This window comes from Leptonychotes weddellii, chromosome 6 (genome assembly GCF_054177405.1).
Source record: "Leptonychotes weddellii isolate Sample4059 chromosome 6, ASM5417740v2, whole genome shotgun sequence".
In the NCBI taxonomy this organism is placed as follows: domain Eukaryota; kingdom Metazoa; phylum Chordata; class Mammalia; order Carnivora; family Phocidae; genus Leptonychotes; species Leptonychotes weddellii.
In genome coordinates, this window is record NC_138374.1 from 104,554,159 (window position 1) to 104,579,207 (window position 25,049).

Below are 25,049 nucleotides of genomic sequence, written 5' to 3' on the forward strand. Positions count from 1 at the left end.
TGAAGCTTTGGGGCATCCCCTGCTTCGGCATGTCCCCCTTTGGGTATCCCTAAATTTCCTGCTCAGAAAGCCTGGTGGTGACGCTTGCCATCCCCATCCATCCTTCCTTTCTGGGCAGAGAGACAGATCATGCCAAAGTGGTTTGTCACGCCATGTCCCTCAGAGTTCAGCCCAAGGGAAAAATCAGATGTGTGCACCAATACTTCGGTTCAAAGGGGTTCATCTTAGCATTATTTATTTAGGACAAAACAGGAATGGAGAGGACACAGCCCAGAGAAATTATGGCGCGCGCATGCGATGGAATCCTGTGGGGCCGCTGAAAAGGACCTCTTCCCGAAACACTTGCTCAGGTGGGGTATCAATATAGTGTGAAGTGATACAATATTGCTACAGAATAGTATGTACAGAATAAATCCGCATGTGTGCACAGACAAAAACCTGGAGGTAAACACACAAAATGTTAACTGTAGTTATCATCTCTGGGTAATGGAATCACACAGTGTATTTTAGTTATTTCTTTATACTTTTAGTAATTGCCAATTTTTTTTAATTTTCTTTTTTCTTTTTTCTTTATGCTTTTTAGTACTTTCCAATTTTCCACAATGACCATGTATTACTTTTACAAATAGAAAAAAAAAATGCAGTTACATTGAGTAAACTTGGGTTTTACCCCTTTCACCCCTCCCCACCAAGTCTCCGTTTCTTGTGCCTCCATGGCGCCCTTCTAGGACCCTCCATTCAGTGAGGAGAGCGTGACTATGGGCAGCTCATCCCCCCCACCCCACCAAATATGTTCTCTTGTAATGTCCACTTTCACCGTATTGTTTGTCAAGAATCAGATGGACCTGGGGGCCGTTCCCCCGCTTCCCGTCCTGGGAACCCTGGAGTGATGACAGCAGTGGCTAGTGGCACTGCCGTTGCTGGGACAGCCTCGGAGGTAGCCACGCCAGGCCCAGGCAGCAAACGGGTCTGGCGCAGAGGGCAAGACGCAAAGCCGGAGTGGGCCGTTGATGCCCGGGGGTGGGGGGAGGTGAAGAGGGGCCCCGCCGTGGCGCTGGGCTGGCTGGAGCTGGCCACAGGCAGTCCGCCTGGGCGCCCCGAGGACAGAGCAAGCGCCAGCATCCGATGGTCCTTGGAGGTCAGCGGGCCCCGCTGTGGGCAAATTGAGGCAGCAGAAAATAACATAGCAGCCCAGCACGGTGCCTGGCCAACAGGGGGTCCTCAATAAATATTTGTTGGGTGGAGTGATCAATGAAGCTTCATCACAGGCTCCGGCGATCAAGACGCTCCCCCAGAGGATGCCATCAGGGCCAGGGGTGTGGGCGAAGGCAAGCTTGCAGGCAGCGGGACTAAGGAAAGAGAGCTCAGCTGTGTACAGAGAAATGGTGCACAACAGCGGGAAAAGCGGAGGCCTTAGAATCCAACCCAGGTTGAAGTCCCACCTCTTCCACTAAACAGCTGGGTCATCTAGGGGCAGTTTACCTAACTTCCCCGCACCTTATTTCCTCCCGAGCTACCTGGGGATACGTGTCCCCGCCTTGTGGGGTTGTCTGCTGCCTCCATGAGGTAATGTAAGGCTTGTGAGGGACAGGTACGGATCTGCTGCTGTGGCCAGCACCACCCAGGGGAAGTGGGACGTGCTGCCACTCGCCTAGAAACGTGGGCAGTTTGCTGGCACCAAGCACTGGCACTCGTGGGCAACTGGGGCCATGGCCTCTGCACTGCCTGGCTCGGGGGCTGGCCAGGCCGGCCTGGAGGTGGACCCAACAACTGAGCTGCGGGAGCGGAGGCTGCAGGAGAGGAGGGGGCTGGCTTCAGAAGCCAAAAGGCTAGGAAACGGGTAAGGTGAGGGCTCGGGTGCCCAACAGGATCCGCAGACAGACGATATGGGTTTGGCTTTCTCTTTCTCAAGGGTGGGTTTGGAATCTCGTTTACTCGAGGTGACTTGTCTCCATGAGGAGTTCTTACAGCTCTTTGGTGGGTGTACTTCAAGGTCACTCAGACCTGTGCACACCCTGTTTTCCAAATGGCTCCCTAAAGCCGTAGCAACAACCAAAGGCCCCCAAGGCCAGGTCATTTTCAGAGATAAGAGGTACTTACCCTACACACACATTCCTTCTTCTCACACCCACTGGCTCTTCTTCCTGGAGCTTTCTTGTTGCCAAGGGCTGCCCTCACATCTTTGGGTTTATCCGTGCTTGGAAGATGCATCACGTTCGTTGTTGCCTGGCTAATCCACCAACCCTGTCATTCCTGCCTGCATCTTGGGCAGGATTTGCCAGCACACTTCCCACTCTCTCCTGGCTGCCTTCTGACATAATCCCCTCTGCCTTATGTCAGGCAGACTGTACCAGACCATGAGCTTACTTGGCGTGAGGGTTGTACGGTACTCATCTTTCTGCCCTTCGCAGATCCTAGCACACTGCCTGTCACATAGCAGGTGCTCAGCATTGGCTGGGGGGAATAAAGAGGGAGGGGCTGTAGCAGACACTGTGGATTGACCACCCAGAGGCTTTCATCACTTTCTCTCCTGGCCTCCTCTATTTTGGGGTTGGAAACAAAATACAGTTGATCCTTGAACAACATGGCTTTGAACTGCATGGGTCTACTTCTGCGTGCAATTTTTATAGTACACTAAGTGTATTTTCTCTTCCTTATGATTTTCTTAATAACATTTTCTTTTCTCTAGCTTACTTTATTGTAAGAATACAGTATGTAATACGTATAACATGTAAAATATGTCTTGATTGACTGTTTATGTTCAGGGTAAACCTTCTGGTCAACAGTAGGCTATTAGTAGGTAAGTTTTTAGGGTGTCAAAAGTTATACATGGATTTTCCACTGCACAGGGAGTTGGTGCCCCTGATCCCCACATTGTTCTAAGGTCAACTGTCCTCAGTTTTCCCAGCTACTCTTACAGCTGGAGGTGGCCATGTGAAACAGTTCTAGCCAGTGAAGTGTAAGTGCAAATCTTCAAGAAAATCTTTCTTTCCAGAATAAGAGGCAAACCTCTCTAAGAGAAAGCCTTTGATCCTTTTGCCATTCCCTTTCCTTCCTACCTGGAATGCAGACATGATGGCTGGAAGTGCATTAGCCATCTTGCAATCATGACGCAATAAGCAACAGTCAGAAAAGCCAACTGAAAAAAAAACAAAGTAACTTGGTTCTTGATGGCATCATTGGTGACCATTATTGCTAGGTTGGCCAACCTCTTGGTTTGCTTGGGACTGAGGGGTTTTCTGAGATGCAAGATTTTTTTTTTTTTATGTTATGTTAGTCACCATACAGTACTTCATTAGTTTTTGATGCAGTGTTCCATGATTCACTGTTTGCGTATAACACCTAGTGCTCCACGCAATACGTGCCCTCCTTAATACCCATCACCGGGCTAACCCATCCCCCCACCCCCTCCCCTCTGAAACCCTCAGTTTGTTTCCCCGAGTCCATAATCTCTCATGGTTTGTCTCCTCCTCTGACTTCCCTCCCTTCATTTTTCCCTTCTTTCTCCTAATGCTATTCCTTATGTTCCACATATAAGTGAAACCATATGATAATTGTCTTTCTCTGCTTGATTTATTTCACTTAGCATAATCCCCTCCAGTTCCTCCATGTCAATGCAAATGGTGGGTAATTAACAAGGCAGGAAACAACAAATGTTAGAGAGGATGTGGAGAAAGGGGAACGAACCCTCTTACACTGTTGGTGGGAATGCAAGTTGGTACAGCCACTTTGGAAAACAGTATGGAGGTTCCTCAAAAAGTTAAAAATAGAGCTACCGTGTGACCCAGCAATTGCACTACTGAGTATTTACCCCAAAGATACAGATGTAGTGGAAAGAAGGGGCACATGCACCCCAATGTTCATAGCAGCAATGAGATGCAGGATTTTTGATACTAAAACAGGAATAGTCATGGGCGAATCTGAACCCTAGCCTACAGTTGGTCACCCCATCCTAGCCCTGGGTGCTTATTTCCAGAGACAACTTATTATATAATAAAAAAATAATTGTGGAAAGTTGGTATTTCTAAGATTCAGTGAACAGACATGGATAGAGTTTCAGGTCATTGGTGCTAGCTGCCTTCACTGAAGTTCTCCCAACTGAGTCTCATAATGATTCTTCATGGTGGGTTTTGCTATACCCATTCTACGTATGTAAAAACTGAGGCACCAAGAAGGTTAACCCAACTGGAATTTAAGTCCTATACATTAATGCCATGTCCTTATCCCCTAAAGCTATTCTGGCTCATTTTCTCTTAATATGTGATCATTCAGTGTTATTTTAGGAATGGGCATCATGCCTTTCAAATGAATAAAGTCACTGTGAGGGCTCCTGGGTGGCTCAGTCGGTTAAGCGACTGCCTTCGGCTCAAGTCATGATCCCGGAGTCCTGGGATTGAGCCCTGCAGCGGGCTCCCGGCTCAGCGGGGAGCCTGCTTCTCCCTCTGACCCTCTCCCCTCTCATGCGCTTTCTCTCTCTCTCTCTCAAATAAATAAATAAATAAATCTTTTTAAAAAAAAAAAGTCACTGTGAGATGCAGTCATCCCCCTTCTTTTTATGATTTCTTTCTGGACAAGTAAAAAAAACCCCAGTGATCTGACTTGTTTCTCCATCACTGCTGTCAATGAACAAGAGAGAATTGGTTTGCATAGATTTAATGTATTTTTTTTTAATTACAGCTGAATGATTCAAAAGATGCAAAGTGGAGTGTAGCAAAAAGTCTCCTTTCTACCCCTGTGGCTTTATAGATGAATATTAGGAAAACTTCCATCAGTTTTGAATTAATGGTTTTGAATGTGGGTAATAATGACAGTATTTGTTTTCAGCTTTTGAGATTGCGAAATACTCTCAAGGACAGAGTCTCATTTTCTCCTCCCAGCTTGTTGGGGACGTTTTCTTCAGACCCTCCTTCGTAGTCACAGAGTCTCCCCCTAGGCCAACCCCCTCCATCTGCTGAGGCCAAGACTGCTCTCTGGGTCCCTCATACCTCTCGCAGGCTATGGGCCTGTGACCGAGACCTCACCGCAGCTGGTGTGCTCCCCCCCCCCCCCACCACCCGGGGCCTCTGGAGTATGACTGCAGGCTCTCCATGAGTTCTTTGTATCACTCACCAGGCTGAGGACAGGCCCTCCCAGAAGACCTGTGGATGGGCCAGCTGGCCTGCTCTTGTGCCTGGGTCGCATGGGAAACCCTCTTCCATTAGCACGTCTGACTCACTTTCTCTGACAGGTTGCGTATTTATTCCCAGTTTGCCCCTTATTAAAAATAATGTTTAAGAAGCATCTGTAATAATGTGGGAAAGTATTATGTTAATTGAGAAAGCATAATTTATCAGTATCCACATATAGCTACATCTCTGAAAATCATATAATTTAGACTCAGAACAAAGCCTACGTGTAGAAAAATTCTGGAAATAACTCATTCTTCCCTCTCAGCCCAACTGTACCTCTTCCTCCAGATTCCAGATTCATCTTAACTGGGATCCACCTGGCTTCCTCAGCCAGATCATTCTCAGCTCCTTTTCCTGTACCCGCATCACCAGCACCCCTGGGCCTCTGCCAGGCCAGGCTGCCACTGGTCCTGTCCGTGCTCGCTCCTTCCCGCTCACAAACCCCTCTGCTGTTCTCTGTCCTCATAGCCAACCCCCTAGTGCAGCCTCAGCCAGCTCACACCCAAGCTTCTGTAATATCCTTAACACCAGTCTTCTGGGTCCTAAGTCTTGCTCTGGCGGGTGCAGTCTCTCCATTTCAGTCAGGGGCCTCTGTCTTTAAAAAGAAGAAATAATAATAATAACCCTATAACACACCCTGTTTCAAGGTCTACTTGTGCCCCAGGTCCTCATGAAAGAGTTGAATTCCCTGGCTCCTGCTCGCGTCTCTAGCGCCTCTCTTGCCTTTCCAGACTCTGCCCATCGCCTGCTGGCTATTGCTAAGCCCTCAGCTCAGCCCCACCGTCTCACTTCCCTCTGGACATTGCTCACCTGCCCTGCACATTTTGACTCTTCCCTGGTTTAAGCTTCATGGACTTTAAGGAAATAAGGTTAAAACTAAAACATCAATCAAGTTTTAGCTGAATAGTGATGATGGATATTCATCATGATGTATATATAACTCAGTCAATCCATCAACCATTCATTCATTAAAGAAACATTAATTCAGATTTATTAGGCATCGTGCATGCAGTGGCCCAGGGCCACACTGGTTCTGGGTGTTGGCCCACATGGTCCTGTAGCAGGAGTCTTCTTGCAGATTTGTTCATGCAATCTGCATTGCCATCTTTCATTTGTGTTTATTCAACAAATGACCATGCAAAAACCAACAGCAAGGAATCCCTGTTCTCAAGGGTCACAGACTTAATGAATTTGTCATCATGCCACATGCCCAGTGCCGTGCAAAGGAAGGCAAAGCCCTGCGGGGGGGCACGGGTGGTCTCCTAATGGAAGGGAGGTTGAACTAACCAGTGTTAACAGGTAGATGGGGCATGAGAGAGAGGGGGACAAGGAAGCAAGAGAGAGAAGTTCTTTCCAGAAGAGGTAACAAAGACTCAGAGATTAAAACCTGGCTCTACCAGGACCTGGGGAATGTGTGCGCTGTGGCCAGAGTGCTAGGAGCCATGCGTCCCTCACACTCCACCTGCTGTTGGCACTTTATCCTCCACCAGAATGGAAAACCTGCCCCTCTAAGTCCTACCCGTTCTCGAGACCCACTCAAGACCTACTTCCTTCGTGAAGCCTTTTTGGACTCTGTATCAAACAGATGGGCACTTCATTCCATTCTGTTTTGTTCATTGCCATTCAAAATTTGTAACAAATCTCACCTTCCTATCAAGTGTAAACTCCTTGAAGGTAGGGACTATGATACACACTTATTCTCAAATTTGTGGGCGTCCAGCGAGGAACCTTGTGCTGCTCTGTGAGTGCTTGTTGAAGCACCACTGGCCCGGCCTGGAATCTCTAAAGACAGTCTCAGGCAGCGCCCAAGCACCTAACCTCAAGCAGTAACTGGTGAGTCTCTTCATACATGACTCTGTCCTCACATAACACCTGCTAAGACATCGGATCATGGGTCTGTGATAAGGGTAGATTAGATGCCATTCGACTGATTTTATGATTCCTAGAGAAAAGTAATAATGTTACAAGGAATTTAAAGGGATCCCCATTAGAAGTGCCTTGCTCTAATCAACCTTGGAATTTACTGTTAGTAAACTTCTCCCCCATGGAAAGTAAAAAGAAATGTTGCCATCTGTGAAAAGCCTTGAACATGTAGACAGAAGAACCAGGTCTTTGGTCCATCACTACCATGTATCAGCCGTGTGACTTTGGACAAGTCATCTATGCCCTTTTAAACCTCAGTGTCTCCAGTCTTTAAAATGGAATTATAGTGCCTCCCAGGGTTATAACTACTCTCACAGGGCTATGGTAAGAATTAGATGTGGGCTGGTAATATGTGAAGTGTCATTTAAAAATCAGAGAGCACATTCGTTTTTAGTATAAACTAAAGTTCCCTTCCCTCTGTTTTATTCTCAGGATTCAGAATCCAGACACAAGCTCTCCACAGGGAAGTACATGCACTGTGCTTATTTTAAAGAGAGAGAGTGTCCATCATCTCGCACTTAGGAGATCTACTGTAACCACCTTCTCAGCAACTGTAGATGTTGGAAGAGTCGTGTCTGCAGTCCTCAAGACAGCGTGATGCCCATGAGGTAAGGTGCCCTGCCTTGCTCAGTATCCCAGTGGAACAGCACCTGCTGAGAAAGCTGCCCAGGCTCCACCTTTCCCAGGGAGAATTCTGTGTTCCAGGCCATCCCCTTCTGAAAGACGGTTCTGCTTAGATTTGTCAGGAAAGGTGGTTAAGCAATGCAGACAACAAAAGTGGGCCCCAAACCAAAGACCCTAGAAAAGAAGGAGAAATGGACACTCTGGAAGGGTAAGCAATTCTGTCTACCCAGCAGGCACCAATCTAACCTGCAATCAGGAGCCTGGACTCAAAGCTTGTCTCTGGGAGTCCAGCTTTGGGAAACTCACCCAACCTCTCTGATCCTTTAAAATTATGCTTTGTAAAATAATAATAATGCCAATCTTCTGGTGTTAATTAAGGATTACATTTGTATGAGTTTTACAAAGTGGAAAATGCCGTGGGATTATAAGCTGATTATAAATTTATCCGCCTAAAGTAACCATTCAGAACAGCCCAAATGAACTGTGTGTCCGTGGGTGTCCATAAGCTTGCTCACCAGGGAGCCTGAAGTGGGATTCTAAGAACCGCCCAAAGATCTGAAAAGGCATCTCCTTTTCAGAGATGGGTGTGCCGTGAAAGCCATTTGGTTTCCACGGGTGACTACAGGCCACCCTCACATGCTTGGCTGTTGTTTCCAAAGCACAAAGCCCTGGGACAGGGTAGGGGACCAGGCCGCATCCCTCCCGTGCCTTCACTCCAGGCTGTATGGTTCCCGAGGCTCTTCCTTTTGCCCTATCTTTTTAATTTTCCCAGTAAACCTGTTAGGCGAGCTGAGCAGATAAACCCTCTCTTCACCCACATATACCTCTTATGGATGACTTGCCTGAGGCCACAGAGCTCAAAATGACAGTGCCTGGAACCCCAGCTTGGACGGTTAGCTGGAATTTGAGCCCAGGCTTTTTAAAATCTTTGCCTATAGACCAGGCCATGAGCCCATGAGCCCATGAGCCCGGCTTAGCCAAAGCCCTACGGGCCACAGCCTTGGCAGTCAGTGGCCCCCCACAGACACACAATTCCCTGGCAAGCCTGGCTAGACCCAGACATCTCCTTCTACTCATGCCTTTTTATTTTCTTGGATGTGTTTCCAAGGGGACCAGCAGGCACTTGCCCTCCCCACCTTGGTCCTCGCTCCCTGTGTGTAATTGGGGTGCACCGTGTTGGCCCCGCACAGTGATGAATGGGCTTCTTCAGGCAAGCTGGCAGTGACTAAAGCCCCACCAGCCCCGCGGGCCGCTCCCGGGCAGTGCCGTGCCCTCAGATGCGATTAACCCCGTGTGTCACCATGCTTGGCAGCAGTTCCAGGAGGCAGGGAGGCCTTTGTTCATGCCATTGTCCTGTCAACTGGCCATAACTTCATTTGACTGCCAGCTTGCTTGGCCTTTTGCATCATCCTGGCCTGCTCTCTCCTCCCTCGGGTCAGTGTTAGTCCATTATTCCAGATTTTCCAGGGACTATCCAGGGTGTGCGTGTGAAGCTCCTGCGTCTTCCCCCAAAGCAGCTTTGGAGTTAACATTGTTGACAGTGAACAAATCCTGCGTGGTCCAGGAGGTAGGCTTCCCAGGACTGCCCCCATCCTCACTGGTGCAGAGGAGGAGGACTTGTGTGTGGTGGACTAGCTCTCCAGGCTGTAGAGCAGGGGCGTGTTCAGACGTTCAGTGCTTCCACACACTTTAACTGAGCACATACTGTGTGCCAGGCACTGTTCTAGACCCTGGAAATAAAGCCGTGAACAATAAAGACGAAAAGCCCCTGCTGTATGGAGCCACATTCTGAGGTGGGGAAGGGAGTGAGGAGAAGAGACAGGCAAATAAACTGAAAAATGGGTTAAAAGATGCTATGGAGAAAAATAGAACAGTGAAGAAAAAGTTGGCTGTGGGGGATGCTCGTCCGAGCACCCCTCTAATGCCTAGCACAGAGTTGATCCCCGACTCTGATCTGACCGGCTCCTCAGTGCGGAGTCTGATTCCCACACCCCCAGCTATGGTTGGTTAGAGCTGCTAGGTTGGAAAGACCCCGTAGAATTACCCCCAGTAACCCTGCCAGCGGGGGTATCCCCCACAAGCCAGACTCCACCCAGTGCAACCCCCACCACCCAACCCTGCCCAAACATCCTCTTCTCGTCTATCTTTTCCCTTCTCCCACCCACACATACTGACTTGGCAGCCACCCAGACTTTGTACAGCCGAGTGGGGGGACGGGCCAGCCAACAGACCGTAACAGCGCAGAGATCAGTGACCGGCAGGGCCTGTGCGTGGGCTGTGGAAACCCTGAGTGGGGCAGGGGTCTTCGTAGGGGGCTGTCCTGTGCCCTGGAGGATGATGAATGGCATTCCAGGCCTCCACCCACGAGCTGCCCGTAGCACCCCCACCCTGAATGAAGACAACAAAACCATCTGCACACACTGCCAAATGTCCCCTTCTGCAAAGAACCACCGGTTGAACTCAACATCATTCAACTGATTTGACCGAGAAGCACTTTTCTTGTTCTTCTTGGGGGGCGGGGGGAGTGCCTATCAGTACTGCATGTACCCTGTGCCATTCTAAACACTCTGGGTGGTGCTACTTCTGGACAAAGCCAGTTCCCTACCTCAGAGTCCAGGGCTTTGGGCTCTGGGCCCTGCCTGGTGTTCTGGCCATGGCTTGTGCCATATGTGTCTCTACTTTCTGCTTCAGAAAGCCCGACAGTCTGTCATTGTCTGTGTACACTCTGCACTGTATGTCCCGGGCCTTCCCTCGGGTGCTCCTGCTGCCTGCAGTGCCCTTCCCACCCAGCCTCTCCTGGTTCACTGATTCCTTCTTCAGGATTCTACTCGGGCATCCGCTCCTGCGGGAAACCATCCCTGAAGCCCAGACGGGGCTGAGTGGCCCCCTTTGCTCCCGAGCTCCCAGAGCACCTGGCCTTGGTCCTTCCTACCTTCGAGGCCTCAGGCAGGCCCTATAGTCCTATGGTACCCCCGTCCTGTAGCATAGGTAGTACGGGTCCATTTCTCCCACTTGACCTGCAAAGCAGAGACTGTCTTTTCATCTCCAGAACCCGACAAATTGTCTGGCCCAGAGTGGGTGCTCAGGAAAGGGCAAAATGAACTGACAAGTAAATAGAACACAAAGATGGGTGTGATAAGGGGAATGACGACGAGAGAATGCAGGCTTGAGGAGGGAAAGAACCAAGGGGGAATATTCTTTTTACAACCAGGAAGGGATGGCTAAGTTGCCTGCCTCTCGTTTCTTTCTCCTTTGGGCTAAATACTTCAGTTGCCTTAACCTTTAATCGCACATCCGTCTCATTTTCCAACCCTCTGATCGATCATCTTTGTCATTCACATCCCTCCATGCCTTCTCCACTTTTTCCAGAGGCTGCTTTTGTGTTTAATGTGATGTGTGCAAATTATTGGCCCAGAGAAGAGAGCGGAGAGAATTGAATTGGTGATTATGCTAATTATTTCCTTTTCCGTGTCAGGGACTGCTCACAGGGAAGCCCACTTCTGGGGCCAGGAGGGTGGGCAGGGAAGAGGGGAGGAATGTGGAGGAAGAAGTGCTGGGCTCTGAGCTGGGGTATGGAAAGTCTGCACTGGAGGAAATACCTGAGGGATGTGGCTTCTCCACAGAGTTAGGGTCTTCAGCTGTGAAGGGGGCCTGCGCAAGTTCTGGGCTCTTTCATCCACAGCATGACCTATGAGGGAGACACAGCTCCGTTTTATAGATGGTGAGGTGTGAGGAAACAATCCACAGATGGAGGGACCGTCCCGAGGTCACCCGCCTGGGCGGGGGAAACACGGTGAGCAGAGAGGAGGTTCCAACCTAGACCTTATAACTCCCGGTCGGATGAGTTCCTTGGTCTCACAGCCCCTACTCAGGGTGGACTCTGGGGAGCAGTGATGGTGGAGGAGGCAGTCCTGGGGCCCGAAGCCCTTTAGCAGCCCTGACATTGTACGGCCCGGGCCCAGGATGCAGCTGGCCAGCCTGTTGCTCTCTGGTTGGCAGCTGCCCTCAAACCACTCGAACCAGCGCTGTTGGGTTCAGTCACACGTTCCTTCGGTCCAGCCTCCCTGCGCCGCCCCACCTCAGCTCTCCACACAGCAGCTGTCTGGGGCGCCATCTGGACCCCTCACCCTTCAGCAACCCAGCAAAGTCCCGCCACATTTGTTCTGTTTGTCACTGGGGCTGGCTGGTGTATGTCAGTCAGCCAGTTACCAATGTCTGTTGAGGGCCGGGCACGGTTCTGGGCGATGGAGGTACAGAGCGGGATGAGGCAGAGTTCCTGCTCCCAGGGAGATTGCCCCCACCCTCGGGGATGTGGGGGGGGGACAAGTTTAGTCGGGGGACAGACAGAGGACCCTGTGGGCCCCAGGACCGGCCTTGCTGTTTAATGAAGTCTGGCTCTGTTGCAGATTCTCAGAGGTAGCTTTTTTTTTTTTTTTTTTAAAGATTTTATTTATTTATTTGAGAAAGTGAGAGAGAGAAAGAGCACAAGAGGGGGGAGCGGGAGAGGGAGAAGCAGACTCCCTGCTGAGCAGGTAGCCCGATGCGGGACTCGATCCCGGGACTCCAGGATCATGACCTGAGCCGAAGGCAGTCGCTTAACCAACTGAGCCACCCAGGCGCCCTCTCAGAGGTAGCTTTGAGGTGGAGAATCCTATGGAGGCTGCTGTCGGGGCTGATGCCACCTCTGTCCCCCACCCATGCATGGAAGTGGCAGGAGCTGCCCCTCACTGATCCCCTTCCTCCCCCAGCACACAGAAACTCCAAGATGCTTAGTGAGAGGCCCAGGAGGCTCCTGAAGGGAGTTCTGCCCATGGTGGTGGGTGGCTGTCCTTTAGCCTGGATGTGGTTTCTAAAACTGAGTGCTGTGGCCCAACTTCATGCCACCCTGATGGGAGGCAGTAGGTGGAGAGATGAACAACACAGGTGGACACCCAGGTGCAGCCTGGGGCCAGTGACCTGACCACTCTCTGCCTCATTGTCCCCTGTATGGTAGGAACCGCACTAGGCCTACTTCCCAGGAGTGTGTGTGGATTAACGGACACGTGCAGTTGATAGCAAGGAGGGCACATGGCAAGGGCGCAGTAAATAACAGCTCAGTTGCCTCACACCACCCTCCAACGGAGGTCCTGTTTCTGCCTTCTCATTCACACCTCCTCGACCACTGTCCAGAGTCCAGAGAATGAAATGCCCGGGAAGAATGCAGTGACAAAAATACTCGACCACATCCAGAACTTCCCTGGTGCAGCTGGTGCTTGATCATGGGCTTCCCCTGGGAGCTACTCTGTGGGAGAATGAACCCAAATCCTGGCTCTGTCACGCCCCTAGCAGTGGCCTTGGGGAAGTCACCCGAACTCGCCCAGCCTCAGTTTTCACCCCTGTCCCCTGTGGATAGTACCACCTCCCTCAAATACTAGTTGAGATCATTAAGTAATATAAGGTAGGAGTGGCTACCTTTCTTTATGCACAGTAAAGCATGAGGGGACGGAGAGCCAAAGGAGAGGCCAACAGGAAGCCAAGTGAGGTGGTCCTGAGCCAGAGGGAGGCAGGGGGCACCTGACGGGCGTCCGTAATACCCACAGCTGCACTTAGAGCACTTGCTGTGAGCTGGCGCCACGCAGAAGCTTTTCTACCTGACATACCTCGCTGAATTTTTACAAAATCCTCACAAACTAGGAATTATCCCCATTTCACAGATGAGGAAAGCGGAGGCTGGAGGAACCTGCCAAAGGTGGTCTGGCTTAGAAGTGGCAGAGCCGGGATTCAAACCTGAGTCGTCTACTGTCATAACCCCTCCGTGGTGCTGCCTGCTGGGGGTGAGGTGCGGGGTCTGTCCTGCTGGGCCTGAGGGGCAGAGTCTCTACATCCCTCACCTGTAAAGTGGGCATCATCATTCCAGCTCCACAGGGCATGTGTGACCCAGGCTGGGCGGTCCTCGCCCTTCTCCAGCCCTTGGCGGGAAACACTTTATAAACAGAAGATTACTTACCCACCCTGCTGCCTGGAGCCAGATCTCTTGCCATGCCAAATTGTTGGAATGGTTCAGTGACAAGTGTGTTATTAGGAAGAAATTTATGATGCCTTATTCAGAGTGAGTCACCGAATCCCTGTGGTGAGAGGTATGGGGAAGGGGCCCTCCACTGAGACAAGCTAACTCGGGGACCTAGGCCCCAGCTGCCCTGGGCCTGGCTACCTCCCCAGGCCCCCACTAGAGGGTCCACTGATCAGTGATGAGGGTGGGTGAGGCGCGGGGTGGGGAGACAGCCTTCCACCTTAGGGAAAGATGGTGCCCTGTGGTGGGTTTGCATGGACCTCACAGTGGGCATGATGGGCTCCAGAAATCTCTTGCTGCTTGCCACCAAATTTCCAAGGATGTGAGAGTCAGGCTCCAGGTCACTCTCTGACCCTCCCTCCAAGGGTGTGGCACAGCCATCCCCAGGAATGGGTCTGCTGGAAAATATTGCCCAGAGTTTAGGTGAACCCTCTTCTTTCTGCCTTTGAATCACAAAAGAGGAAGTTGGTCTAGAATTAAACTTCAGAGGGAGAGAGAATCAGCTGAGATGTTGCAGTTCTGCTGGGATTTGCTTTCTTCCCTTAAAAACTATACAATAGTTGGTGAGAAAAGCCCTCTCCTTAAAAATTGACTCTCATGGGCATAAATGTGACTGTAGAAGAACTGGAACAAGAAAGCATCTGTCAAGGAATAGCAGGTGACCTCCTTGGACAGATGCCACTTTGAGTAGCCAGACAAGGCTGACCCTTCTCTGTCTGCTCCTGGATGCAGAATAAGGGATTTCTCTGAGGCACCCAAACCCCGAGGTTAGGCTGGAGCATTCCCGCTGGGCTCAGGACACGTGGAGCACCTGCCAACGTTGGCAATGTTCACATGGACGAGGTGAATACCCACTCACTTCACTGGTGGCCACTTCCCTGGCCACCCATACATCACAAACAGCCGAAGGGCAGCCAGGAGGCAAGAGCAGACTACTGGGCAGCAGAAATGAGGTCTCCAGTGTCCTTCACTGTGAAGCTCACCCCTGTCTCCAACAGGAGAGCCCAGCTGGCTTTTTTGGGTCCTGTCGCCTCCTAATTTAATCATAATGCTAACATGATAGATAATTTTATTTCTCACCCCAGACCCCATTAGAAGCATATACATTTGGAAGGATGGGAGAGTCTCTGGAGCTCAGATGTTCAATATGTGGGGGATTTGTGATCTCTCTGAGAATCTAACCCAAACTGTGGACTTCAGCTCCAGAAAAATGCATCCACAACCAGTGTATTGTGTGCAATATCAGGTGATTCCTGGTCCTTTGAGGCTCACCCATGGAACCCAGGTTAAGAATTAGAGCTGTAAAAAAAAAAAAAAAAAAAAAGAATTAGAGCTATAGAGATAAGCACACATGTGAGCTGGCTGCCTAAACCCTAAACCCTAGAGAGCAGCCACAGGGACTTTTAGCCCTGTCCCCACTGTATGGAGCCACCTCCCCCATACCTGGCAGTGGCATTCATCACAATGGTCCTGTCAGAGCCTGGCTATGCTTGGTGCCTCCACCTAGGAAAGCAGGGATGCACGCAAAACACTTATCGAATGTGTGTGATGTGGCAGGCATTCTTCTAGATGCTTTATCTGTTTGAATGTGTTATATCCTCACAATAGCCCTGCAAGATATTTCTGTAAAGAGCCCGGACTTAGATTAGTCTCTATTTCTCAAATTCCATTTCTAGTGGTTACATTATTGGAGATGTGATATTTTCCCAGAAAAACCAGTTACTATTATTAGTGAACACTTACTTTGTGTCAAACATTGTGCTAAGTATGGATTTTATAGTTCTTAATTCATTTATTATACTCAAGACCACATTTTATAGAGAAGGAAATCGAGGCCTTTAACCTTTTGGAACACTACCCTGAGATCACCCCTTAAGGAAATTAGTCTAGCTTCTGGGAGGACAGAGGACCAGTGAGAAGAACTGAGGCTCCCCAGCCAATGGCCAGCACCAACCACCAGACATAGGAACAAGGCCAACTTGTATTTTCCAGCGCAGTCAACTAGCTGAATGTAGCTGCATGGGTGAGGCCAGGTAAAACCAGCTGAGGAAGCACCCAGTCAATCCTCAGAATCGTGAAAAATGGTAAATTATTGTTTTAAGCCCCTACATTTTGGGGTGATTTGTTATTCAACAATCGATAACTAATACAGCCTTCTAAATCCCACTTCACTCGCCCCTTTCCCCAAACAACCACTAACAGTAGAATGACAAAGGCATTAAGCCAGAATGAAGAGAAGAGAGAAGACCACTGGGGAGGGAAGACATCCAAACATGTTTTAGATGGGCAGGTGGGGAGAGGAGCAGTCTCTGACCGAGTAAAGCCGAGAAAGTCACAGTCCACATGCATGCAGGAGAGGCGAATGATGAGACGTGACCAAGGAGCCCCAGAAGGCCTTCAAAGTTTGGGCGCTGAAAGGTGCCAGGTACCACAGAAGGCAGGAACAAGGCCCAGGGCTAGGAGACAGGAAGCCACTGCCAACTCTCTTTTTCCCTGGGAAAGACCAGAAGTTATTATCTGGAGAAGCTGAAGTGAAGGTGCTCTGGACTCTAGGACACTTGTCACAGCCGAGGGTGACAGTGAGATAGGAGCTTGAAAACTGGAAGATTAATTAAAAACTGCGAGTAAATGATGGGCCCTCAGATTCCCCACCTGCTCCCAGAACACCAGCAGCTAGCTAGGTGTCTCTTCCCTTCCAGACAGTTGGTTGGAATATTCTTCTCTGGGTAGACTGAGCTTCTTCCTCACCCCCACCCTCTACTCCTTGGAAAAGACCCTTGTAAAATGTTATTTGAGGACTCCCAGTAAAACAGCCTCTAGCTATCTGGTCACCCTACTATGAAGTCAGCTGGACTATGACCCTGTCTTTCTCTTAAATATGACGGGTCACCAGACATTTGAAATGAAAGAGAGAGGTCAAAAAAAACCAGGGGAAGTGGGAGGGATCCCCGAGGAGACAGGCAGCATACAGCAAGCACAAGAACCTGAAATTTAAAGAAAAAACAAACTTAGAAATTAGTAACCTCAGGGAAATGGGGCCTAGAAACAGAATTCCATGAGAAAGGAGCAGTTGGAGAAGAAAGAGTTCTTGGAAATTTAAAACATAGTAAGTAAGGTTAAAAATTCATTAGAGGGACGCCTGGGTGGCTCAGTCGTTAAGCGTCTGCCTTCGGCTCAGGTCATGATCCCAGGGTCCTGGGATCGAGTCCCGCATCGGGCTCCCTGCTCAGCGGGGAGCCTGCTTCTCCCTCTGCCGCTCCCTCTGCTTGTGCTCTCTCTTTCTCTCTCTCTCTTTCTCTGACAAATAAATAAAATCTTTAAAAAAAAAAAATTCATTAGAAGGTTCCCAGTGTGATGCACCAAAAACAGTCCAGGCCAGTGCCCATCGATATCAAATTTTAGAACACAAAGCATAAAATGAACACCTGGAAAGCCCCAGAAAGAGGAAAACTTAATAGACAAAGGACGAGGGATGACAAGGGCATCAGACTTCTCTCCAGAAACACCAAGTAGGAAATAATGGAGTGATACCTTCAAAATTCTGAAGGAAAATGATTTTCAACCCGGAATCTTGTGCTCAGCCAAATCAATCCAACGTGAAGGGGAAATCAATAAAAACCTTTTCAGGCATGGAGGACTCCGAAACTGGTCTCGTGAAAGAGAAAGCCATGGCCTCCAGGAACAGGGACTCCCGTGAAGGAAAGTCAGAGGGAAGTCTCAGGGCCAAGAGTGAGGAGCCAGCCTGGGGAGGGGAGGTTTCTGGGGCCACGGAGATTGGGGGGGTGGGACTGACACTCGACCCGGGTGAGTGGTGGGAAAATGATCACCAGGCCTCTGACAGATCCACTAAAGGAATCGGGGGAAATTGCTTTAAATAGAAGAAACTAAGAAATGGGAAAGAGGTTTGGGGATGACTTATTCTCAAAAATAATATCTAAGCAATAGAATTCAGGTGACTATTTTGAAGTCTAGAGTTAAGAGCAGGAAAAACAAGCTGCTGCTGAGCTGGAAGTGGTGGCCTCTGGGGAGCAGAGAAGGTCGGGCTGGCTTCTGCTGTGTCTTTTAGCCCTGTTGGATTTTTCACGATGGACATTGGTCACATGAATAAAATCAACATTAATTTTTATAGGGAAATCAAGAGCATGGGCTTGAGAGTTCGATCACCGGGTTTAAATCTCTCTGGAGTCTTACTGGTGGCAAGGCCTGGGTCAAGCCTCAGCCTCATTTTCCTTATCTCCCTTGCAAAACTGAGGTGAGGACTCAACATAATTTCTGTAAAAGGCCCAGCACAGAATATATGCTCAATAAATGATAGCCATTATGGTTTTTAAGATTTCCGAGACATTCCACGGTAGACAGTGAAAGCAAACTCCATCCCTGAGGTTTGGGAGGAGTCGAGAAACCCTGGAGAAATGTCGCCCTCGCATCTGCCAGGAAGCAGTCCCGCTGTTGCTAAGCTGCGGGCCTTCTGCAGGCCCCCACCCTATCCGCTCAGTATCTCGGTTATTAGCAATGGCACGGTCAGCTTCCAGAGCGGGTTAGAAGGGTGTGCTGGGAGCAGCTTTTTCACATAAAGGCCCGATTCATTCCCCAAGGGACTTCTGGTGGGCGGGTTTTCCTTCTGACACAATTGTCCCACACAGAAAGTTGCCACCATGGAAGATGGGGCATTCTGTGCAGAACTGGGAGAAGGCGGCTCCGGGCTCCTCTGGGGGTGGGGAGCATGCTGGCATCAAGCAGAGAGGTCCTGTCCCCCATCTGCCTGGGTCCTGGGCTAGAGCCATCAACAGGGCCCCGGTGTCCCACCCAACAACAGGGGCCTCGAAGGAGAGCCTGAGGCTGAGGATGCTGACCCTCTGGCCTCACTATAGACACACATTTATTTAAACAAATACATTGGATGAGAAAAAGGCTGGAGAGAAAGAGAGACCCTAAAATGTTAACCACAGTTCTATGTGAATGGTGGGATGTGAAGTGCTTTTCATTTCTTCTTGCTTATCTGTATATTTCAGTTTTTGTACAATAATCATACATTCTCTTTGTTCTCAGTAACAATCATAAAGAACAAGGTGATGAGTCCCTGAAAGGGGAGTGAGTGCAGTAGGTGACCGTCAGCTTGAGAGATTCGGTAACAGCTGGGAACATGTGAGTCCTCTGCCCGCCAGGATTTCTAGAATTCAGAGAGCCCGCATTGGGAGGGGCGCAGGAGGGTTGTCGAGGCAGAATGAGCCTGACCGGCTAGTGCTTTCCCACCACTTAACGCCTGCAATGTGCTGTTCTTGACTCTAACTCACTCAGTCCTTACCGTGACCTCCTGACAGAGGGTCACTATTCAGCTGCACTGGACAGATGGGAGACTGGGACCTGGAGAAGGTAAGCACCTTCTCTTCTCTTGCACCCCAGCATCCAGCTGTGGGGGCTGGGCCGGTGACCACCGCAGTGTAGCAGCAGGAGGGACACAGCTGCGGCCAGGGAGTGCAAGGGAAATGCTGAAGCGCCAGGGTGTCTCATTCTTTTCCTGAAGAAAAGCTCCTTTTTGTTTCCCAGAGGTCCTCCCAGTGGGAAAGCAAGGTCGCAGCCATGGACTTAGAAATCCACCACTTTCAGGGGCGCCTGGGTGGCTCAGTCAGTTAAGCATCTGACTCTTGATATCAGGTCAGGTCATGATCTCAGGATCGAGAGATTAAGCCCCCTGTTGGGCTTAAGCAGGCTGGAGCCTTCTTAAGATTCTCTCTCCCTCTCTCTCTGCTCCTTCCCTGCTTGCGTGCTCTCTCTCTCTCTCTCACTTAAAAAAGAAAGAAAGGAAAGAAAGGGAGGGAGGAAGGGAAGGAGGAAGGGAGGAAGGAGGAAAAGAAAGAAAGGAAAGAAAGGAAGGAAGGGAGGGAGGGAGGGAGGAAGAGAAGAAAAGAAAGAGAAGAAAAAAGAAAAGAAATCCATCACTTCCAGCTTGAAATGAAGGCTCTGCTAATACCTACCAAGCATTTCCTCCATGAGACAGACACGTTTCAAATGCGCTCACAGTCATCAGTTGATTCTCCTTCCCCTTTATACCGAGAGTTCCCGGAGGCCAGGGACCTCATGCACTTGGCTGGTTGACTTGGTATCATCAGTGTCTAGAGCTGTGTCCTGCACATCGCTGATTATTGTATACTGATGATGTGGCCCCATTTTCTCAGGAAGGAAACTGGGACTCAGAGAAGTTAAGGGAAGCACTCAAGATCCCACAGCGAATAAATATCGGAGCTAGGTTCTGAAATTGGATTCTGACCCCAGGAACCGTGGCTCACACTCACCCCCTTGGAGTGTCCTGTTTCAAGGCATAGTGTGTCACAAGAGACACACCTGTGGCCTTGTGGGAACAGCCGTGGCCAACCATCCCAGTGAGCTGGGGTCTAGGGGCAGGGGAGGGGGCAGCTGGGCCACAGGGGGACTGAGGACACGGTGAAGCCAAGAAATAGAGTCACTGACAGGAGACAGCACGGACTGGTGGTCAAGGGCCAGACGTCCAAATCTGGCTCTACTTGCCGACCATGTGACCATAGGCAGATTAATCACCCCAAGCCTCAGCTGCTCTTTTGTACATGGAGGCAGTATCTCGTGGAGTTGTTATAAAGATTAAATGAATACATACAGACTACTTAGTACAGCAGCTAGCCCATGACAGAGATGTGTGTGGTGCGAGGCTAATAAATGGCATCAAACTAGGTAAATATCCTTGCATGAGGACCCAGCCACTTTTGCATTCTGTGTCACATAGAGAATATGTGCAAATCCATAGCAAGCGACCACCATTAACCAAATGTCCTGTAGCAACCTTTGCTGCATAAAAATTTACCCCAAAATGTAATGACTTAAAACAATCACTATCTTTTTGCTCACAGTTCTGTGGGTTAGTGACTTAGGCTGTGATCAGTGGGGCCATTCTTCTGCTGGTCTCACTAATGGGGCTGCAGCCAGCTAGGCCATCAGCTGAGGGTTGGCTGCTTGAGGGTAGGCTTTCGAAACCATAGCACTATTGACATTTGGGACCAGAGAGTACTTTGTTTTGGGTTCTGTCATGTGTACTATAAGATGTTTAGCAACATCCTTAGCCTCTACCCACTAGATTCCATCAGCCCCCTCCCCCCCATCATATACAATTAGGACAACTAAAAATATCTCCAGACATTGGCCAGTGTTCTCTGGGGGACAGAATTGCCCTCTGGCTGAGGACCACTGGTCCAGAGGAACCAGCACGAAGACTTGTCTTTGTTGCTTGTGGTCTCCTCTTCCAGTAGCCCAGACTTCTGACAGTAGATGGGGTGGGGGGTGGGGGTGGCCCCAGCAGCAAGAGAGAGCATGCCTCAGTGCTCATGTGCTCTTCGAGCCTTCTCTGGCGTCACATTGGCTGATGTTCCATGGGCCAAAGCATATCAAATGGTCAAGCCCAGAGCCGAGCTGAGCAGGGACTGCACAAGGGTGTGGGGACAGAGGCATACTGGCCTGGGACCATCACTGTAACTGACCACAGGAATTTGTCCACCACGACAGTGATGAGTGTTGTGGGTGCGAACACGGCACCAGGGGAGGGGCATGTGACCTTGGGCAGGTCTCTTTCTCTCTGTGACCTCATCTGCACAATGAGGGAGGGACTTTTTCCTGAGTGGTCCCTAGCCTCAGTGGCTCAGATGTGCTAAGAGTTGATTTCTTACAGTCAGTGCAGTCACATCAGAGGGGCCTGGGGCCCTGCTGTGAGGGGAACTCTCCTTGGTCCTAGGGCAACCCAAACTGGCCCTTCCAAATGGCTTTCCCCAGGCTAGAAAGTCTTGGATATTAAAATACAAACAGGAGAAAATAGTTTACAATCCTACAACATCTTGTGGTTCTCAAAAAACTTCTCCATGCTCCATTAGGTAAGATAATGTCCAGATTTTCAATGTCTTGCCATAATAAAGTCTTAGTTAACTGTGCAGGGCAGGTGATCCTGAACTGGTGGGAAGGGACCCTGTCATTCAGGAGCCTTGGCGAGGAGATGCTCCCCTCTTGATACAGAGCTTCCATGTTACCCTAGGCAATGACATCCTACTGGTAGAGGGAAGGAAAGGCAAAGAATCACATGGGAAGCAATCATGAGCCAGACCCGGGAATGGCCACCTCCCCCTGCCCATGATCCATGGACCAGAGCTCAGTGGCCATGGGGAGGGGCAAGAGCCGGAAGTGAAGGTAGCTTTGAGCCCAGGAGGAAAGGCAAACAGACTTTGTGCACTCAGAGTCGTTTCTGCACAAAAACACACTTCCTCATGTCTCCGCAAGGTCCCTGGTAGGAAGGGATGTATCTGTGAGCTCCCTGCTGGGGCCTCAGCGTGCAGAGACAGTAGGGACCTGGGCTCACCTTTGAATCCAAAGTCAAAGCTAGAGCTTCTTTCTTTTGCCGTTTCGCCTGATAGATAATGTATGATATGACACAATATATTACAATACAATATATATTGGCAGGCCCTGTGGGATATCTTCAATTTCTATGACCTGGTTTCTGATAGGCCCACCCCCACTTCTGCTGCACGCTGAGTCAGGACTTGGGTTGGCTCGGAGGAGTGCAGGACAGCTAGAAAAGGGAATCCAGCCCTCCCCTACTCAAGCTCAAGGTGTCAGCAGTGTCTCTGCCCCCTCCTTCTGCCCCCTCGTCCTTTGAAGTTGGCCTTAAGTTCTACAGAGCGCATCTCTTCAGTACGCCCCACCCCCACTGCCACCTCTGCTCCTCCAGGTCACACCACCATGACCAATTCCGTCCACCCTCCTCCCAGCCTCGGACACGAGCCCAGCCCTGGTGCTGAGTATTAGCATTGTGAGTTTGAGCAAGTGGCTTCAAGCCTGTTTCTCCGTCCATAAAATGAGGATGATCATAATATCCAAAAGACATAGTAAAAATTGTGTGAGCCAAAAATTCAGGTAAAATGCCCTTTGGAAACTGCAAAGCACCATACAAAGCCCCCTGCTCCCACGGCTCCCCATCTGGGGAGGGGACCCCTGTCCACATCCCCAGGCCTCCTGCTGCCAGCAGGGAGTGTCTACCCCGGCAGTCCCTATCTTCCACAGTCCGGATCCAACTCAGTTTCGCATTTTCCCTTTATGGGTCCAGCCAGAGAGAAGACTCGCTGTCTCTCATGCGTGGTCCTTGTGTCCCCTTCTTCAGAATTTGTCTCCATGCCTTTGTTTGAGTTCATTCCTCCTCCTAAATGCCTCTTGGGTTTTTACGTGCATCATCTCTCCCTGTGTTGCAAAGTGGAGCAGGATACCAACTCTTTCATCCAGGAGCCTCCACCCCTTCTGAATTCTTGTCATTCCCCCTTGGAAACACGGTCTTGCTCCTACGTAATGCTTCAAGTTAAGTTACAGCACATCGGCCTGGGTGCTCAGGGTGGGCACGCAGAACAAGACCCGGCCAAACATGGTCCTGGCCCTTGAGGGGCATTCTGACCGCCTGGGGGGACAACCACAAATACAGTCAAGTGCCCAGCCACAGAGAAAGGCCTGGAGACTGAGTGCTAAGGAGAGGAAGCAGGTCTGGATTCTGCAGAGAGGCTTCCCAGTGGAGGACAAGTGAACCAGACCTGGCCCCGAAAGGTGCCAGGGATACCAGCATGTGGAAAGGGAGAGGAAGGGCCTGCAGCGGGGAGGCAGGAGGTCCAATGCTGCGTGTGGTTCAGGGATGTGCTTCAGATGCCGTGAGGGTGGCATTCCTGCTGGCACGTTTTTGCCTCCCCAAGCCATTCCCAGCCACACGACACTGTTTCTGCTAGCCTGTGATGAGTGTCAGTGTTGCCCATGATGAGTGTCACAGGGCCACTGAGCATCAGGGGCACCAGGCTGGGGGTGCTGTGTGCCTGGAAGAGCCTCCCCACTGTCTCTCCAGAATGCTTATGGTGTATATTCAGAATATCTATTAAATGAGTGATGGCAGCCTCTGAGAGAACCGCTGGGCCTGGTCTCAACTGTTGGAGCCCTTGTGACCTGAGGCAAGGCACTTCTCCCCTCCAGGCTGCAGTGTCCCCACCTGTCAAGTAAGTTGACAACAAAGGCCCAAGGGACCCCTATGGTGAGGAGATGAAGCCCATGAGCTGTAGCGTCAGGACACCGGGGTGCAAGTCTCCAGCTTCCTGAGTGGTTTCAGGTAAGTAAATTCATGTCTCTAAGCCTCAGTATTCTCCTGCATAAAAGGCAACAACAATACTGCAAAACCTAACCAGAACACCGTAAGTGGCATCCCAAGAACTCAATTGCACAAAACTTGGAGTCTCATTATGGTGAGGATAAAGAGAAGATGCGGAGATTGGAGCTTATTGTGTTGTGTCTGAATTCAGTTATGATGAGGTGTTACAGTAGGATTCTTGTGGATTCAATGTGTTTATATACATACACACACACATATAAATACTCTCTCTCTATATATAAATATGTTAATATGTGTAAAATGCTAGCACGGTAAGTGTGCAATGGAAGTGACTAATTGGTGGTAGTAAACCAAGAGCTCCCTGGCTGGGCTGAAGTGTGGGCTCACCGAGGACCGCTCTGTGGGCTGGCGGGGACATGTTAGGGAAGGACTCTGGCAGGGCTGAGCCCACACCGTCTGAGGCCTGGAATCCTGCCAGCCTGACACCACAGCTGCTTCTAGGCCGCTTCTGATCGGCCCAAGGTTGGATCTAGAAATCCCAAGGAGGGGAGAAACTGACTTGGCCTCCACCTGTGAGTGAGCAAAAAAAAGAACTATTTTTCAAGTTCCCAAGAGGGTAGCAGGAAGACAGTCAGAGACCACCCTCCTCCTTTTCTGTAGAAATGCTCAGAATCATGTGCATGATTAATATCCCAAACACTTATTCCCCTGTTGGCCTTTATTACAGGAGAGAAGTTAAGCTGCTTTTTGCCCGAAGGGGGAAAGCAGTGTCTGAATAAACCAGCTCCTGGGGCACCTGGGTGGCTCAGTCTGTTAAGCATCTGCCTTCAGCTCAGGTGGTGATCTCAGGGTCCTGGGATCGAGCTCTGCATCGGGCTCCCTGCTCAGCGGGGAGTCTGCTTCTCTCTCTCTCCCTCTCTCTCTAAGCCTTCCCCCATTCGTGTAAGCTCTCTCTCTCTCTCAAATAAATAAGTAAAATCTTAAAAAAAAAAAAAAAAAGTCAGCTCCTACCACTCCAGCCCAGGTGAGAACCCCTTGGCACTGGCCCTCTCTCTCCTCCCCGGGCGGGGCCTGCAGAAGGCTTGCTGGGGCAGGGCTGCGAGCCTCCCCACTCCTCACCCCTCCCGGTGACCAG

The 25,049-nt window shown here is 50.1% G+C and overlaps 1 protein-coding gene and 1 long non-coding RNA gene across 2 annotated transcripts in view; one reads left to right on the forward strand and one right to left on the reverse strand.

Moving 5' to 3' along the window:
* ATF3 (activating transcription factor 3) overlaps positions 1–25,049 on the reverse strand; it is a 165,573-nt gene that overhangs the window by 87,236 nt on the left and 53,288 nt on the right. The window lies entirely within an intron of this gene.
* LOC145722315 (uncharacterized) overlaps positions 1–25,049 on the forward strand; it is a 92,593-nt gene that overhangs the window by 34,832 nt on the left and 32,712 nt on the right. Inside the window, exons 4-5 of the long non-coding RNA XR_014146479.1 lie at positions 7,524–7,699; positions 23,782–23,914. This is a non-coding gene — a long non-coding RNA (uncharacterized LOC145722315). The remainder of the gene's footprint in view (positions 1–7,523; positions 7,700–23,781; positions 23,915–25,049) is intronic.